Genomic DNA, 19313 nt, shown 5'->3' on the forward strand with positions numbered 1-19313 from the left:
GTTGATGTTCCTAAAAGAGGGAAATTGAAAGAGAAATTCAATTAAAAATAAATAAGGGAGAGAAAAGTAATTACTTGAAAATAAAAATAAAGTCTTTGAGTTTAATGTCCCACGATTATGCTGTTAGGCTAAGGGAGACGGTGCTTAAAGCAAGTTAATGGTTATGGAATATTTGGTGGAATGAGAAAGTGGGAGGAAACCAAGTCCCCGAGAAAACCTACAAGCACGTATATGAAAATGAAGTAAAACATACACTGGACTGTGTTTTCTTTGTCTAGCAGAGTCATAGTTTGGAATCGAAAATGTGTTTTGAATCCTTGTATTTAGAGATTGAGAGTGTAAGTAACGAAATCACTTAATACATCCATTAAGATTTCGGAAAGCGAAATCTAAATTTAGGTAAGCTAACTCCATGTACTAACTGCTTGCATCCGCTTCGTACATTGTTCGAAGGGTCACGAAGCAAATCACCTCATTTAGTCTACACATACCTAGTACTAGTGTTAATTACCTGCTTCATTCTAAACTATTTTACTGGTAGCATATATTCGTTCGTTTAGCCAGGATTTCGTAATGGAAGGAGGTGCGTGACTTGAAATACTGTGGTTACAACACCAGGGGATCGATCAATCTAAACTATTTTACTGACAACATATCCATATTGATTTGTTAGGACAATAAAATGAGGATATGTTAGTAAGTATTTTAATCAAAGAATTATGAAGAAATCTTGCGTAAAAGAATAGAAAAAAGTATTAACAAAGACATAGTCTTCCGAGGTCATTCGAACTCTGTTCTTCTCGTCTTCTTTCTATTTCTCTTATCTTAGTTTAATGCCGTCAAGGATAGCAACGAGATCTCTTTCGGGAGTAAAGACATCCTATAAAATGGATTAGTGTTGCCGCGAAATTCAAAATGGTTCATATTATTGGTAATTCTGGGCATTGCTTAAGTTCTAACTGACAGGCTATCTGAAAGAACCGGTTTTTCGATCGTCATTTTAGTCCATAGGGTTACCGGCGCAAATCCGGGGGGGATGAGGACATGTCCCCTCCAATCTTAGAACTGAGGGGGGGACTTTCCCCTCAATAATCCGATTTGAAATGCGTTTTTGGGGGAGAAATGTGATGATTTGTGTCCGATTGCCACAAAGGAAAGTAAGATGAAATGATGTCCCCACCCCCAGAATAAGCCTTAAATCTGCCCGCCTCACAATTTTGAAGACAACTCTGCTCCCCTGATCCTCCGCAGCATTGTTTTTCAACTTCATAAATATTTTGAACATCTTTAAAAAAATTATGAGAACTGCCTTACGCGTCCCTCTCAATGTTGAAGACAGATTTGCGCCGCTGCATAGGGTTAACATGGAGCTAGATGGAATTCGGAATGTTCCGTTACAATAATATGCAATTTCAACTTGATCCCCCCCCCCCACACAAAGCTCCTCGTAAGAAAGAGTAACCAAACGCTTCTTGTAGCTTTATATTTTTGAGGCTGATTCATCTGTTTCATCTTTCCTTAATATTTTTCATTTCTGGATCCAAAGGGGGGGTCTGGACCCACCCCTCGGCTACGTGCCTGCTTCCCGTAAAAAGCTTCATTCGAACCTTGAATCAAACAACTCCATCTGTAAAGCAGTGCTGAGTTGATTTTAATATCCTTTTCTGCAACGAGGCTGTATGAGACGTGGACTTACTGATTAACATGGACTCCGAACCACTCCCGTCGGGAATCGAACGCGGGTCTCCCACACCAAAGGCGCGTACGCTAACCACTTAGCCATGAAGGAGCTCATCTCTAAAGCAGTGTAAGCAACAACAACAACAAAAGAAACACACACACACACACACACACACATATATATATATATATATATATATATATATATATATATATATATATATATATATATATATATATATATATATATATACATATACTAGAAGTTTGCGCAATTGGGGATCAAAACATTCTCAATGAATATGAGAAATAGTAAACGTCAATCAAAGTGGGCTTCTGCTTATTCTTTACTTCGTTAATACTTAATTCCTTCTAGAAATAGTGAAACAATACTATGAAGTCACAGTACTTAAACATGATCGAAAGAATAAGACAAGGAAACAGAGTAATTTCCGACTGATTAAACTAGTCATATATACTATACCTAACTGTTACATTGTATTTCTTACCATATTACGAAAGCGATATAACTTTTTTACCAGCGATAGAAGCTGGACGCAATCCAATACTGCAATTTAGACGCTGTAACGAAAGCTGCAAGTCAAACGCCTGACACTCCTAACTCTTCAAGCTGTGTAGTAGCTGTTTCAAGCGGTCTGCAACTTATGACCTTGAAACTAAGTGCTAGTAACCAAATTAATGCCAAGGTACGATACAAACACCCCAACTTGCCACAATGACGTCAACACAAGGAAAAAAAGAAAAACATCTAATTTTTGGTTCCAAAATTATGAAACAATAATAATAATGTTTTAATTCTCAGTAACTCAAACATTAGTTAACTAGAGAACATAACAAGCAAAACGAAACAAAACAAAAAGAACTGACTGCTGTTTTTAAATTTCAGTGAGGCTGTAAAATATGTTTTGTTTTATTGTTAAAAAACAAAAAGAAAAAGAAAAATAAACAAAGAAATGAAATAAATTTTGTTGCAAATATCCTAGTAAAAATTAATTTTATAGACACAAGTGGCTCCGCGTAGCGTAGTTGCTAACGCTCTCGCCTTCGGTACGAGCGGACCCAGGTTCGATTCCGGTAGGGGCACTCGGTCGAAAAAGTATCAAAAGCTTTTAAGTCCAGCCATTCTGAATGAGGCTTTCTTGGGTTTTCCTCATTTCACACCAGGCAAATGCCGGGTGGTACCCAACATATAGGTCCCAGGCCGTTTGCTTCCTTCCCTTTCCCCGGATAGTGTGCTCACCGAGGGACGTCATAACTCACATGTGACGGGCTAACAAGGTCATTGATGCCGAAAGCCCAGAAATCTAAATCCTAAATCTTCATTCACTACACAAGAAAATGTTCGCGCTGAAAACGGTTTCTTAGCAATTATGTTAAACAGTCCTGTAGTAAATCTCCACCAAGTAATAAACCGTCACATATAAAAAGGAATGAATAAACACATAACATTCATTTTGAGTACATTGAAATGTAAAAAGTTACAAAACATTAATATTCAAAGATTTCTCAAAATTCAGATTAACCCATTCCTTTCTCCTCAACCATTAACGAGTTACAATAGTAAGAATTGTAGTCATAAATCACATTACTTGTTTAGTACTATATTAAAGCAAGTTATACTAAAGGAATATATAATTAATGGAATATTTAACTAAAGTGATAGTTTACTATTGCACTTACCCAGGCTTTTGTTTCCTTCCACTCTTCTTTTCCGTTTGTAAACAACCTCGTTTATAAACCAACTCGCAAGCAAACGACCGTTGTTTCATGACGTCATCTATGGTGCAAGAAAGAGGTGTCTATAGGAGGTCAGGACCTCACACACAGATGGACGTATATAACATATAGCTGAAGTATTTAACATACGTATACGTATGTAAAATACAGAAGATTGTTAGATGTCAGACATCCTGCAGCGACATGATGTAATATCTAAGCGGGTAAAAGGCAATACCTTTGTAGCATATGGATAAAGTACGCTCCGTACAGATTTCCTTAGTAAACATAACGAATCCTTTTATTTGTACAATATACCGCTGTCCGGATAATGGATTTTTCTCAGTGCATGTAATATAGGACTGGTATCGTATTAATACGGTAATAATTAATTACCAAGAGGATTAATTTCTTAATCATACAGTGCTGTAACCTCGACGAGTTTACAGTAATGCCAATAATTTGATACGCAAATGTAATAAACTGCGAGAGAGGGGATGGGAGGAATTTTTATTCTTGCCATGTTTGAAAATGAAGACCACGAAAACTTGGGGCTCGATTTATATCATTTTTTTGTTTTTTTTATTTATTAAAAACCTGGGGCTCCCCCTAAAATACTGAAACGTCCTGCGCCTGTAGGCAATGTCTACCCTGCCTACCCTATTGTTACGTCGCTGGGAGGATCCCAAACAACCGTGGAAGTCGATGAAACTTTTCTCGCACGTAGGAAGTATAACAAAGGCCGCAAATTAAAAGAGAAAACAGTTATCATCTTCGGTATGTATGGCAAGGAAACCAAACGCGCCTCTATTTCAAAGTGACCAATAAACCAAAACGGTATTATGGCCATATATGAAAAAATATAAATATAAAACGAGAAACAAATCAATCATCTCAGAGTTCGCTCCTCATGACATCACACAGTATGAGTAACGTGAGATGTAGGAAAAGTCTTACTGACACTTTTGAAAATGTGATAAGTATTTGTTAAATGGTGCTGAATTGGGTAGAATCGTACCAACTTTTCACAAAAGGGGCTGAAAATGCCAGCGTGGCACCAACGGGCTGATGAATGACAAAAAGGGCTGAATTTGGTACAATTGTACCAAGTGTGCCAACAGTGTACAGCGCCATCTAACGTCGAGTAAACAATCGTCCGTCGTTAGTGTTTTGTTACCAAGAATAGTTAAGGCTATATGTTATCTCAAAATTGCCAATTTTTTGCGATTATTTGGAAATATATGATAGTCATAATCCATATGAGTAGTTAAATCAATAAAGTATCTTACTTGTTACCTATCCTGAAGAGTATTATACGTTCTGTAGTTTAATAATTAAATAATAGATGAAATTGCGTTCGTCTTTTTAACTACAAGTCAGTATACAGAACGCTACTCCATCGTTAGATCATAGCTTTGAAATTTTCTTTTCCTTGCTTTCTGCAAATAATCCCATTGTTGATTTCGGAATACAAGTATATTTATAAACAACTATAGTACATGATTACGAATTATTTTACACAGCAATTTGCAGGTGAGAAATGTGAATAAAGTAAATAATACTGAATTTTGCTTGCGTATATACGATCATTAGGCTGCGAAGTGAAAATATAGTGTGTTGCTTATATTGAAGGAAGTGAGTCTTGGTTCATGCGAATTTTCATGTGTTGGTCAGTGCTTGAGAATCTCATTTAATGGCGTATGATTTTAATTTTTAGAATGTGGCTGCTTTAGACAGTTTTGGGCGTATTCAAAGAATCGGGTGTCTTAAAATAAATCTACGATATGAAATGTGAATAAAAGTGAGTAAGAATATAGTGAGTGTAATTAAATGAAGGACAACTTTATATATATATATATATATATATATATATATATATATATATATATATATATATATATATATATAAGCCCAGTTTATTGTTTTACCACTAGTTAAGGTAGTGACTGTTTATGTATGATAATAAATGCTCGAGCAGTGACGCCTACATAAAAAATTCGTATGGAAAGAGTTTGTGTACAGAGATTGTTCAGCCTACGCTTGGCCAATTTCGTTCTTTCCCCCTCCCGGGCAGAATGGACTCACCCGACCTGGGTCGTGGCGTCCTGCAGTGTTGTGCAGTGGCTTCCTGGGAACGGAGTTGTTTTTCCGCGCGGACGACAATAACGCACAAAACAGGACCATTGTTGTGAGTGTTGTGTTACATTTGTTTCCAAGTGTGTGGGTTTCCGCTCTGTGGCCAAAATACCGCCCAAACTAAGCCGGTTTTGGCTCTTTATGACGCCCACTTTAGTGTTTCTGTCATTTGAAAACAGTGCAAGAAGAATGGTTGAAACACCAGTTTAAGTGGAATAAAAAATGTTATTAAAAAGTACAAAGGCAACGAAGCTCCATCATTTGATCACCAACGAAGTTGCCTAGGAAGCGGGAATGCACCAAGGTCACCTCCATCATGCATAGGAAACTTTGCAAAATGGCAATGCAAGAAAATCCGCCAACACAAAGGTGTATGGCTAATCGTCTTGACGTGTCTTTGGGGACTGTGAGCCGGACGTTAGGCCATCAACTCAAGCTGGAAAAAGTCATGAAAGCTCGCGGATGCCCACCAAAAGGAACGAAAGTGTAACGCCCGGAAGCTGTAGGAACTGCATCTGGCAAAACAAAGGTGGATGTACGTCGTAACGCTCGATGAAGTATGGATTTACCTTTCCGACTGCAGCAGAGAGCCATCATGTACCGAGAGAAAGGCGCCAAGAACTTCAGAAGGTGGGTCCGTGTCTGTAAAGAATCCTTTCCAAAAGGGTTCACGGTCGTTACTGGCTACTGTTACCGAGGTAAACTGAAGATTTGTAGGGTGGCGAAGAACTGCAAAATAAATTCGCAGTATTTTCAGGAGCAGATCATGCGGCCGATATACGAGCATGAGATTCCAACAATGTACGGAAATGACGCAAATCTGGTGCTCATTCACATGAACAAGGTCTCATCACATACCTCATGATCGTCCCTCGCATTCTACAGGGAGATGGAGGAGGCAAGTGGTATACAGGTGATACCTTTCAATGAGGTACCTGTTAAATCTCCAGATGCAACCCTCGTTTGACATTTTTTAAAAACCTCTTAATATGCGAGATACGATTTAATATTACGAACGTTTAATATACATTCTCTTCTTTTTTCTTTTGCACCTTTGAATTTATTTGATATAATTTAACATATTATGCACACTGATATACCGATATGTGTATGTATTTGCATCTAACTAATATCTTTCCTTGTGTTTTACTGTTAATATATATAATAAATGTTACAAAATTGTAGCTAGGTGATAGTTTCCTTCCAAGTAAATTTTAACCTATTTACCTGTACCAATACATTGCCCGATGTGTGTGTTTGTGTGAATGAATGAATACTCTAGTTTTAAGTAGTAAATTCTAAAGTTAATCCAAAATAATAAAGGTTATTATGAATGTTAATTAGTATAACATGTGTATATCTGATTCATGACGGAGGTCATGAAGGTAACTAATCCAAAATTAATCCAGATCGGCTCTGAGAGGCAAGCCGAAACAACGGGACAAGGTGGAAATAATAACAGTTTCTTCAAAATTTCAAAAACTCCGATTTGTGGAAAATATGTGTATCATTTGGAATTTCTTCTCTTTCCTTAGCTAACTCAAACGTGTGTTCGACCTTCACCATGTAAAATCAGTTACTGGATGAAGGTTGTTTAATGCTCAGAAACAACAAATAAATGATTAAATTATTACTTATCATCATCTGGGGTGGGTCAGGTAACTTCAACTTGTGCAGTCCATGAGAGAGCAGATAGGGAGATGAATTGTGTATATATACTTGAGTAATTTTTTTGTATCACTCAGTGTACGTCTGATGAGGATCTTGGCTAGAAGATCGAAACGTCACGTGTAAATGTGTTTTTATATTAAATAAGTGCAGTCTTGTTCAGCAGTGTGTCTATTTTTCTTACACAAGTCACTATTAAAAATAATTATTTCCCAGTTGTCCTTTGTAAGAGCTATAAAACAAAATCTATTATATTAATCACTGTTGTTATTTAAGATCAAATAATAAATTGTTAGCTAACATAACCATCCCTTTCATTACAAAGCAATTTACATAAACATAAACATATTCAAATCTACATTCAAGTAAAATCAATCCTTTATTTTTTATAAGACAAAACACTATAGCTTTTGCTATTTAATGTTCACAGATTAATTCTTGATTCTTGATTTTGCTAATTCATCTTTACACCATGTTAATATATTATCGTTCTCTTTATCCTAGTTTTCATTTATAATAAATTTCAGTTTTATTCATTTTTTTATTGTCAGCCTTAACTTTCGTTAACTATTGACTATCTATTTCCCTCACTTTCACATTCTTTAATTCCTATTACAATCATTTCTCATCCTTTCATTACGTTGCTTCTTGATTATCGTTTTCTGTCATTTTTACTTTCGCACACATTAACTCTTGGCCTCAAACTCTTCCCATTCTTATTTATATATGAATTGTCTCTTGTAAATAACTTTTCCTCACTCTCATTTTCACATATGTTAACTTTCGGAGTCTAATATTTTCTCATTCTCAACATCACATTTCATTAACTCTTTACCCCTACACTCTCTTGTTTTCACTGATATATCACATTATTCTTTGACTCATGACTCATATACTTCTCATTCTGAATCTTTCTTTTCTAAAAGTGACAAAGGAAAAGATACTGAGAGTAAAGAGTTAGTGTCATGTAATGATTACTTCTGAAAGGCTTTTAGCTCTTGTTCCAATACTTTCTCACACCACACTAACTCTTTCATACTACTCTCTCTTTTGTTACCTCTGGTACATCACATTAACGCTTAATCCACATTTTCTCATTCCCACTCTTTCTTTTCGAAGAATGATAGCGGAAAAGATACTAAGAGTAAAACGTTAGTGTCATGTAAAAGTTACTTTTGAAAGGCTTAACTCTTGTTCCCTTACTTTCTCATTTCCCAAGGTCACATCACATTAACTCTTTATTCCTACTCTCGCTTGTTATGACTCGTACATCACATTAACGCTTAACCCACGCGTTTCTTATTCTCACTCTTTCTTTTGGAAGGATAAGAACACGAAAGATACTGTGGATTATGAGTTAGTGTAATGTAAAGGATACTTCTTAAAGATTTAACTCTCGTTTACATTTTTTCTAATTTCATATCATAGACCTTACCCTCTTATTGTTGTTTCTGTAATCATTCTAATCTGCTACTAGCAAGAATCTATAGTACAGACGTAGATGAAATAGACCATTTTCATACTTAATAATACTTAATACACACCTTTCTAATTCTCACTCTTTTTTGGAAAGAATTAGAAGAGATAGTTACTATAAATAATGAGGTTTGGGTACAAAACCTCGCGGCGACAACCTCGCGGACCAAAACCTCGCCTCCCAAAACCTCGCGGCCCAAAATCTCGCCGGGCCGAAACCTCGCTTGGCCAAAAGATCGCCGGACAAAATCTCGCCTGGCCAAAACCTCGCCTCCCAAAACCTCGCGGCCCAAAATCTCGCCGGGCCGAAACCTCGCCTGGCCAAAACCTCGCCACCCAAAACCTCGCGCCCCAAAATATTGCCATACCCAGAATCTCGCCTGACCGAAACCTCGTTCTAATGATCTCGCAACACAGAATCTCGCCTGGTCTAAATTAAGCGAGACGTAGTGTCGCCTGGGAAAAAATGTCGTCAGGATAAAACCTCTTCACGACGATTTCTTCAATGTAGAATGTTCTTTATATTACTATATGTATATATTTAGTAATAACACATAATTACATTAAAATAATGACAAGAAAAATTCTAATGCATGCTTTGGAAATCTACGTATATAAAAATTAAATGACTATGTTTGTTACATTATATCTCTTGAGCCATCCTACCGATCTCAATCAAATTTTCAACATAGATGAGGTTCGAGCCTAGGATGTCTTTTATAATTTCACTTTGTCGGCACAACAAAAGGGAGGGGGAGTGGGAGATATATATTTTGGCCCACGAGGTTTTGGCGAGGTTTTGGGTGGCGAGGTTTTGGCAACGCGAGGTTTTGGCCCGGCGAGATTTTGTCCGGCGAGGTTTTGGCCACGCGAGGTTTTGGCCCGGCGAGATTTTGTCCCGCGAGGTTTTGGGTGGCGAGGTTTTGGCCGGTGAGATTTTGGGCGGCGATGTTTCGGCCGCGTGATTTTGTCCGTATCACAAATAATGAGTTAGTTCCATGTAAAGGATGTTTCTGAAAGAGCTTAACTCTCGTTTACATTTTTCTAATTTCATATCACAAACTTTACCCTCTTATTGTTGTCATCACATTATATAACCTTTTGTTTCGATTCTAATCTGTAGGGATGTATAGCACAGATATAGATTATGTAAATCATTTTCATCGCTTAACATTAACGCTAAACGCACATCTTTCTCACTCTCACTCTTTCTTTTACAAGAGTGATAACGGAAAAGACCCTGACAGTAAAGAGTTAGTGTCATGTAGCGGTTACTTTGAAATGCTTAACTCTTGTTCCCATACTTTCCCATTTCTCAAGGTCACTCACATTAACTCCATTTCTATTTACTTTTGTTATCACTGGTTATCGCATTAACGTTTAATCCACGCATTTCTTATTCTTCCTTGCTGTTTGAAGAATGAGAACGGGAAAGATACTGTGGGTTATGAGTCACTGTCATGTAAAGGGTGTTTCTCAAAGATTTAACTCTCGTTCTAACTTCATATCATAGACTTTACCTTCTTATTGTTCTTATCACATTGCATACTCTTTTCTTTTCGTTCTAATATGTCTCTAGTAAGGATGTATAGTATAGATGCAGATGAAGCAAATCATTTTAAGATTCTTACACACAATACTCAAAATAATACAGTGCGACATCTACTTATATTTTACCGGTATCCATGGATTCCCACTCCGGGGAAGTATGTAGTAGCTCTCAATAAATACCTATATAAACACACACATGGTAAACAATATATTGCCAATAAATTGTAACAATACAGAACAGTATATACAATACATTTATTCCTGAACCAAAAAGGACGTGCAGGTAACTGACAATAAACAAAGTCTACATGCAAACATATCATATCACATACTGCTGCATATGTTTATTCACACATTTTGTTGTCTCACACAAAAGACTCGTTTATTTTGGAACACACATAAACACACATATATACACACAGAGAGAAAAACAAAGCAGAGGGGGGGGGAATGAGGAAAAGGGCGGGAGAGAGAGAGAGGCGAGGGGTGGGCAGGAAAACAAAAGCATACACGAAACAAACGACAAGCGTTATGCGTGACCAGTTCCCGAACTGCAACGGTGCTAAAAAGAACTCTATTATTAATGTCAATAATAAAGTATGTGTTAACATGTTAGTTTCATTACCCCCTCCCAATGCATTGCAGTTCAAATATTTAGTCTTGTCATGATTATACTCTGTTTGAATTCATCATCAAATACCGTTTGTTGATTCCATTCTAACCAACAGGTGTGCATTATTAAAACTGCATATGTGAGTGGCTACCTACAAATATGGTAAATGCATATATATATATATATATATATATATATATATATATATCTTTTATTCTCTCTCTTCGTTGAATGTGTGTTTACTTGCAATACATGTGCATTCATCCATGCATTTTGTGGAAACAATTCCTGCGATATCTAACAAAAAAATTATATGCCTGCATAATTTAGCTATTTAGTTTTGAAGAATGTTATTTGATTTAATTAGAATCACTCTTCTATATTTCGTCATGCTGGTGAATCAAATGGAACACCATTTTTTTTCAATATTTTTTTTCTCATAGACACCCAACTGTATATATACAATGAAACTTCTATTAACCGACTAACGTTTGATCCATTGAAAATCGGCCGTTAAGATAGGTTATGATTCTATCTCTCTTTTGAAGTAGAGTAACGTTGCTTGGGGAAGAGGGTTTTGGTAGCTCAGTGGTAGAGTGCTTACCTCTGATTTGTGGAGTCCATGGTTTGGTCCCCGGCCAAGTAAGTTTGTGGTAGACATCATCGTGTCCGAAGATTTTCTCGGAGCACTCCCGTTTCCTCCCACAATCTAATATCACCAATTCTTTCGTCATCATTCACTTGCTTTAATCATCCGTCCCTTTAGCCTAAATGACATAATCGTGGTACGTTAAACCGAGAGATTTCATTTCTTTTCATTTACGCTACTAGGGTTACAAAATACGTACAGTGCAGTAATGAGAGTATGAGCAGAGCTCTTCTTTCCTTTTTTCGGAAGAAAAGACTTGAGGTCTTCTTTGTTTTGTTTTATGCAATTATAATTACGCTAACTAAACTCTGTCCTCATTGCTGGTCTAGTGGTTATTGCGCGTGCGTTTTGATGTACGAAGTTCCGGGTTCAATTCCTTGGTATAAAGAGCCTTGAACTTTGATCGCATTATAATGGTTCGCCTAAGCTGTAGGTGCATGTCTCATATAGCCTTTCTGCTATAAAGGAATGCTACACTTAACTTCAGCCTACTCATCGAATCAAATAACGAACCTCTGTTATTCAGTGTTTGAAATTAAATCGTCTGTTTACAAAGATGGAACCAACTCGAAGCTGTCTCTGTACAATTCTCTAGAATAGTTACCTTTTGAAGTAGGTCTACAAGGATATGAAGCAAGTCTTGAATATGTGCCCTCTCACCATAATTCATAAAACTTGTTTGTTCAATTGATCTATCGTTCTTAAGGAGTTTATTTTAGCAAAAGAGAAGAAAACGCATACAATTTTCTCTCCATATGTCTGTAAAAAATCTCATTTTTGACAAGAAAGTATAGGATCAAAAGTTAGATCGACTTACAGTTCGTCTTATGATACTGACAATCAAAAATCATTTCCCTTGGTAGGAGGCAGAAGCGAGTCGAATCTACTGTTTGTGTCCTAGGTGGCTATGCAACCCGTATGTACCAGACAGTCAAGCGGGTCGCATAACATTCAAGGCATTGTTCATTTCAAAGAAGTTTCATTTTCCAAAAAATATATATATATGGTGATGCATCCAGTTTATCACAAGATATTTATAATCATGTGTACAGTGTGGTAAGGTAAATTCTTTCACGTGGTGAACACTATGACGCTGTTGCTTGTTAGATTCTGCAGCCATAACATTAGTGTGAACTTGGATATCTTCACTCTCCTCAGGTCTGGCGGGAGCTCATGTAGTTCGGTTTCCATGTTAATCAGTAGGTCTCGTCTCATATAGCCTCGCTACTGAAAGGGACTTTAAACTCAAAATCAACTCAACTATCCCCGGTACCTATATCTGACTGTTTTCTGAGGTTCGTGGGATAAAATTATAGTATACTACTCGTATTCTAAAAAGTCATTTTAGGATACTTTTCAGAAATACAGCAACCCAGTAAACTGTAGACGCTGCAATTCGAATTATTTGAAACCAACTTACCCAAGTTCAGTTCGTTTCAATGATATAAGCTGAGAAATGTATTCGAATTACATTAGTTCACACTTTTTCGATACGTAGCAGTTCCACAATACACATTCTTTCCGTTCCGTTTCATTCCGTTCATTCCGAACTATTCAGTTCTAATTGTTCCTCCACGAATTGGCTTTTCTGGACAAACAGAGCACTTGCAGATGACAAAATGTGAGCATAAAGTTCAATCATGTGAAGTTTTGAGCCTAAAAACACTTGTAATGGTCGTTTAAGAGAAAACGCAGGCGGATCGTTGAATAGGGAATCAAAATATATTAAACTTATATGAATACACATCGATTTCTGAAAAACAAAAAATGGCCATAAAGAGATGTACCGGTAGTCGCTGAGAGAAGTTCTTACATTATTAAATTATGAGTAATCCTTGGAATAAGATGTGTATTGTTTAATGTTGTGTGTCCAAAAGTTGAAATCGAATATTTTATGAGAAGTAGGAAAGAAAATATTATTTATACTATACGTCAGCAGAGGGTGTGGCCTCGAACATAAGATATCACGTGTTTGTACTCATTGGTCGATTTAATTTGAGTCTTCCTGATCAAGTGGCGGATTCTTGTAGCCTATCGCTTTAGTTTGGAAACAGGTAACGGTCAATCAACATGTCTATATTTGACAACTTAAAGGAAACTAGCACAAAAAGCAAGCCAGTAACATAAAATCGCATTCTTCAATGAATTAGTTCATGCAAAAATTTCTTCAGTCACCAAAATGGCGAAATTGAGTAGTTAACATGGATTTTTGTTCCTATTGGGTACACCTATGTTACTATGCATAAAAAGATTCCGTTTCATTGGTTTAACATTTTATGAACAGATGTCAACTTCGGTTATTCTAGGCAGGATGGGCTTGAGTGAGTGACTGAAGCAATTTCTTCATGGAGAATTACATTTATTTTATATATATATAGTAGCAATAACTATTGATTTAGTTCCACTCATATGGTAGATCTGCAACTTTTAGGACCTGGCAAAAAGCGTCTTAACACAGTTTTGTGTTTAAAAAGGGAGCAAAAAATAATAACTAAATAAAATTACATTCATACAGGGCTTCGTCTATAATTTACACGCAAGAACGGCTTCAGTCCACAGCGGAAACCTTTTTTTTTTTTTTTTTTTTTTTTTTTTTAAGCATGGCAGTGAGCATAAACATGGTTTTCTTATACAGCATTCGATTATTGTCATTTTTATCTACACGGAAAAAATGGTTCATTTTGATTTTATAGTTTAAAAACTGCAGCGTTTTACTTATTTTTCTCAAAACTAAGTTTGTTTGACTTTACTTATTCAAATCGTACTTAAAGAAACAAAGAAAATCATGCAAAGTGCAAATGAAAGGACGAGTGAATGTGCCTGAGACAAAGAAGGAGGAAAAAAAGAGACAATAAAGAGACCTTCAAAATTGATGATTCAGGAAAACCGAACCAAAAGGAAATCTTACAAATAAGACATGAAAGAGCCGTGTAGAGAGCAAGTGCATAGCGTTTTCTGGACAAATTCGGGAAACCGAACCGGGCGATGGGTACAGTTCCTCGACACATGATATGTATTAAGAGGGACAAAAAAAGAAAATAGACACACAGGTGAAGCCAAAAGTAAGAAAGTGAAACAAACTGGAACTAGACAAGAAATTAAAATCTCACAGTTGAAGATTATATTTTTAAACACGCAACTAAAATGCATAAATGAATCCAGCTGAAAAAAGAGAAATGAAGCAAATTCTCAAGGTAAAGAATCATGTAGATGAAATACTTACTTGTTAGTGCAGCAAAACAGCAACAATGAAAACAAGACATGAGAAAATGGAGGGAAAAACTTTATCCAAAATTCACGTCTTTTTTCTTATTTTTTCTCGTGTAAAAAAAACCAGAAATAACATAAATATCATATAATATCAACGGTGCTAAGGTAAAAAGGTCGTAACTCAAAAAATTGAAAATGTGAATTTTCATCTTATTCAACTCACTATGGGTCAGGCCATAGGTGAGAAAAATATTGTAAGCTTGTGTGTATTATTAAGGCAAATAAACCACTTTTCATACTTATGCCTTGCAAGGATGTAAATGGAAGTTAAAGGTTGTTCTTTTGCTCTCCTAAAAAAAGTTGGAAATGAGGCTTATGGAGGGTCATGGCAAGGTTCTCACTGTTACCTGTCTAAACATTGAATCTCATGAAATGTAAAAATAAGAAAGGAAGTATCTCTTTATATTCTACATTTCATATTTTAATACTGGTCTAATAACACTACCCATGGCTTTAAATTGGATATTGAACAAAATAAATACTGACCAAAGCTTCAATACACACTGTATTTTAAACTATAATGTGTTACAGTTTCGGATATCTACCGTATCCTTCATCATACACTATGTAGACACTATACAAAGTTCAAGGATAGTGTGAAGAATAAAGAAAAAGGCGTAAGCTTAGACATGGAGTTGGAAGAAAATGGAAGAATAAACATTCTAGACATGACCAATAAAACAGGGAGAGGGTCTGGTTACGAAATGGTATCAGAAGATTATCTATTAATAAATTATGGCAGAGAATTTCGGATAGCATAGATAGGAAGATAAAATTGAAAAAGGCTCTTACAAGGACCAAAAATGGCGGCACATGATTGGTTGGAAAATGGACACGGGGACCTACGGGATTGGTTGAAGGCTTCGGCCAATAGAAGGTAGACTTTTTCTTAAGAATGACTATATATATATATATCTTCATTTATGTTCTATAGTGTCTGATGAAGGATATGGTAGATATCCGAAACTATAACACATTATAGTTTAAAATACAGTGTGCGATGAAACTCTGGTCAGTATTTCTTTTGTTTAATACTGGAATTCAAATGAGGATTACGAAAATAAGAACGGTGTATTAAAATCTTAATTAAGTTTTGTGTTGAGTTGTAAGAACAGTAATTCGAGTTTCGGGATTTCTTAATTCCTTAGAGCGTTAAAAATTATTTTCAGCGACATTTTCCTACCTAGTAAAGGTTGTCCCTAAAGTTTTGACCCGATTTCGCAATATTGCTGTTCGTAAAGGGCTAATTGTATTTGTACTAAATTCCTACCGTTCAAAAGAGGGGGCGTTCAAGTTTTCGTTCGTTTGGCGGGAGATGTTACTAGTATGCAAGAGCGCCGTACGTTAGTGATATCTCCCGCCAACTATCAGCCAATTCGCCAACTTCTGTCAATAGGAAGTATGAGAAGGGTTCCATTATCAACTTGATGGCCGTGGAACAGGAGGACACCACATTGAACATTTTGTGAACTGAAAACTTGATGTTCCTACAATTATTTTGCATTTTTATTGTTTTTTAAATATAAAATAGACCAGATTCGAATCGGATATGTATTATGATGGTGTGAATGAAATCTTCAGGGTCATTTCTAAAGGGCAAAATCAGCAAGAAAATACAAAACCTGGTTAATGAAAATAATCGCCGCCTGTAAACACACATTCAGCTAACGATTTTGATCCATGTCGAAAGAAGTTTGAACTCTACGGTGTGACGAGCTCCTCAACTGCATGTTGCACCGTGCGATCATCAGAGAAGGTCTCACTTCATAAGAAGTGTTTGATATGCAGTAAGAGATGGTAACCGGTGTGTTGAGACTCAAGAAAATACTGGACAGATATTTTAAAAATGCAATTTGTTCGTTGGTAACGAAATTATCGCATTCCCCTCACCCGCATAATTTTCTTCGGCTCAATATAATCTATTAGTTGGTATTTGCCTCATCTTTGAACTTCTTTTTAATTAAGCACTAATAATATTGTAGAATTTATGTCATTTTCCTGTATGTAAATTTAAGTTAACATGATTTCACTAATAATATTGTAGATTTTATGATATTATCGTGTATATAAATTTAAGATAACATAATTTCACTAATAATATAATAGAATTTATGTCATTAGCCTGTAAGTAAATTTAAGTAAACAAAAACTGTAATAATATTGTAAAGTTTGTCATTATGCTGTATAATTTGAATTGAACATAATTTCACTAATAATATTGTAGATTTTATGTTATTTCCCTGTATGTAAATTTAGTTGAACATAATTTCAGTAATAATATTGTTGAATTTATGCTATTATCCTATATGTAAATTTTGTTGAACAGAATGCCACTAACAATATTGTAGATTTTATGTCATTATCCTGTATGTAAATTTAATTGAACATAATTTCACTAATAATATTGTAGATTTTTTATTATATTACATGTAAATTTAAGAACATAATTTATCTAATAATATAGTAGAATTTATGTTATTGTCGTGTATGTAAATTTAAGTTAACATGATTTCACTAATAATATTGTAGATTTTATGATATTATCGTGTATGTAAATTTAATATAACATAATTTCACTAATAATATTGTAGAATTTATGTCATAAGCCTGTATGTAAATTTAATTGAACATAATTTCTCTAATAATATTGTAGAATTTATGCCATTATCCTGTAGGTGAATTTAGTTCAACATAGTTTCACTAATAATATTGTAGAATTTATGTCATTATCCTGTATGTAAATTTAGTTGAACATAATTTCTCTAATAAAAATAGAGAACATTCTGTTCGTATATTATGTTCCGAGCTAGCAAACCAGTTTCTCCAACATTTCCTTTTCCTGCTAGGAGTGACTGATCGTCCTCTACTAACAGTGGGATTCTCAGAGGGTGGGGGAAGGTTAGAGGAAATGGAGAAGCAGAGGGTTTGACGGAAACGACAAAGGATCAGCTGATAGGCGTTTTACTCTTATCCCTTGTGCTCTTCCCCACCCCACTCTTCCAACCCATTCTATAGGGAAAGAATCTTTTGGTCTTCCTCCATTAAATATTAAAAGCACCTTTTTCGGTGAAGGGTCAAAATAATACACATTTCACAGATAGAGAAAGATACATACACACAGACAGAAAGAACGATAGCAAGAAACACACACACGCATATATACATACATACATGAATATGTATGTACAGTCTTGTTAAAAAGACCAACCTGGCCACCAATCTATGTTTGAGATGTCATGTATTTTTATCTGTTGATAGACTTAAATAAATTTGAACTTGCTTTGACCTATTTGATGGTAGTAACTTTTACCATTTACCAATTGGCGTAGGAATAGTTCTAAGAACACATGTCGTCTCCTCTCTGAACGCTTTATTCAAACCGGAAATGGCAGAAATCAACTACTTTGATTTTAACATTAATTCTTATAGAGTAAAAACGATAATAGATAGGGAAAAGAGCTTTTTTTCTTAATTGAACGTCCCAAGACTACATTCCATGTAAACTCTAATCTCTCTACCAAAACCAGAAGTGCTTGTAGTATCACTTTCGGTTTCAGTATTAATTGAGAAACTACTCACGCCAAAGAAACCAAACTACTTCGTGTGTTGTTCACGTGACACTACAACTTTATTTTTGAGACTTGCGAATCTTGAGCTTTGCTTTGTAGTAAGAGTCCGTAACAACCATAAAACCTTTCGAGGAGCTTTGTTTACGTTGACGCACAAAGGAGTAGCGGGATAAGATAGGAAGAAGTGCCCTTACACGGATTGCTGTGATATTTATACCAAAGGTACCTCATATACAAAGATAACTTTGGCCGGAAAATCCACTTCCAATTCCTTAGAATTTCGAGGTTATTGTTGAAAATTCGAAAATAAAAAATTGTTCATATCTCGGGAACGACTTAAGTTACGAGTATGAAACACAACATGAATATATTTTACTTAAAGGGCGTTACCGAAAACTAGAAACAATCTATTTCGTCATTCAAATTTCTAGCGAAAAGCGTGTCGAAAATATTCGAATTCAAATATGTTTCCTTTATGTTTGAGTGATCACCTTCTAAGTTCCACTATAGAAGCAGTACCAAATCACCTATAATATACCTTCACCATGGTTTGATACTCGTGTGTAACTTGGTGTGAAAGATGCTTGTAATTTTGACTCTTCCCTCGATGTTTAATTGTCCTTGCATGTCTGTAGCTTCAAGGGAACAAAAGCTTCACAGAACATGAAAAAAAAATTAGGGGAAAATCACAAACTTTAGTCTAACAAGATAACTTTCATTGCTGTCTACACATAACATGAAGAGAAATTCACAATTCAAAATAGGAAGTTACTTTCCGCCTGCCCTGTATATACCCCTTCCTCCTCCTATATTAGTCTATAGCCACTCTATTCCACTAGAGATTCAGTAATTGTCAATCGCTACAATAAATTAAACAAAACAAAAGCAATATAGTGCACATCATACAAGTATTGTTTTGAAACAAATGCTTGCAGAGAAACATCGATTGAACAAAAAAATAAAT

This window comes from Thermobia domestica, chromosome 10 (genome assembly GCF_964235325.1).
Source record: "Thermobia domestica chromosome 10, izTheDome1.hap1.1, whole genome shotgun sequence".
Classification (NCBI taxonomy): Eukaryota; Metazoa; Arthropoda; class Insecta; order Zygentoma; family Lepismatidae; genus Thermobia; species Thermobia domestica.